Genomic DNA, 685 nt, shown 5'->3' on the forward strand with positions numbered 1-685 from the left:
CGGGGGACGCCTCGCGACCTGCTCCCTTAGGATGTGTTTAGACTTCTCTAATTATTAACGGAAAACCAAAGCTTGTGAATGTATTTACAGAAAGCGTCAAGATGCAGGGCGGGACGGAATAAATAATTTAAATGTCATGACACTCCATTCACGAATTTCTTGTCTTGGGGTTTTTATATGTAACTCTATGAAATTCTACTCCTGTTACTTTTTTCTTATTCCTTTGTTAGTTCTTTATTTTTATTATTCTATCATCATAATTGTTTTAGACATTGTAATGCAAGCATTGCCTTTGTCATATCGGGGATCCTATTCAATCAACACAGTCAGTTTGTACTAACAAGTTGTTACTTATCATACTTACCTCAGAAAGGAAACAATTTTTCATGTCACTCGGAGAATAAATGGAAATTTAAACGTTTACATCGCTTACTCAGATCTCCCCACACACCACCTTCTTTAACAAAAGTATAAAATTAGTTACACCTATTACTGACGTTCAAAGAAAACGTTATCGCTTCACAATATTTAAAGAAAACGAATAACTTTTAGGGGAGACATTTTTGTTACGATTTCTTTCTTTAGACTCAAATCAAGACAACTATGATGCAATGCAGTGCTGTTAGCATAAAGCAAAACTTACTAACTCATTAGCAGGATTATTACTATCGTTACTGATATTGTC

Source organism: Penaeus monodon, chromosome 27 (genome assembly GCF_015228065.2).
Source record: "Penaeus monodon isolate SGIC_2016 chromosome 27, NSTDA_Pmon_1, whole genome shotgun sequence".
NCBI classification, from domain to species: domain Eukaryota; kingdom Metazoa; phylum Arthropoda; class Malacostraca; order Decapoda; family Penaeidae; genus Penaeus; species Penaeus monodon.